Source organism: Pseudorca crassidens, chromosome 20 (genome assembly GCF_039906515.1).
Source record: "Pseudorca crassidens isolate mPseCra1 chromosome 20, mPseCra1.hap1, whole genome shotgun sequence".
Classification (NCBI taxonomy): domain Eukaryota; kingdom Metazoa; phylum Chordata; class Mammalia; order Artiodactyla; family Delphinidae; genus Pseudorca; species Pseudorca crassidens.
In genome coordinates this window covers 4905227-4905738 of record NC_090315.1, presented here as the reverse complement: position 1 = coordinate 4905738, position 512 = coordinate 4905227, and positions in this window count along the sequence as shown.

The window sequence follows — 512 nt, the reverse complement described above, 5'->3', positions numbered from 1 at the left end:
TTCCTCACAGGCCGGGCCTGAGTGGGAAGGGCGATCTTAGTGATGACATCTCCATCGGAGAAACCTCCCTCCCAGAAAGCGACTGCTTCCTCTACCTGGACCGTTTTCTTCTCTCTCCGGCAGAACAAGCCTCAACTTCCTGGCTTCCTCCCCTCTTGGTACTCAGGTGTTTGTGTCCTAGGCCCCCTCCTGCTGCCCCAGGACCCAGGAGTCCAGGCCCCAGCCCCTCCTCCCTCAGACCCGGAAGTTCCAGCCCCTCCTCCCTCAGCTCCCCACCTCTTTTTTTTTATAAATTTATTTATCTGTCTATCTATCTATTTATTTATTTGGCTGCATTGGGTCCACGTTGCTGTGTGCGGGCTTTCTCTAGTTGCAGTGAGCAGGGGCTACCCTTCATTGCGGAGCACGGGCTCTAGGCGTGCGGGCTTCAGTAGTTGTGGCTTGCGGGCTCTAGAGCTCAGGCTCAGTAGTTGTGGTGCACGGGCTTAGTTGCTCCGCAGCATGTGGGATCT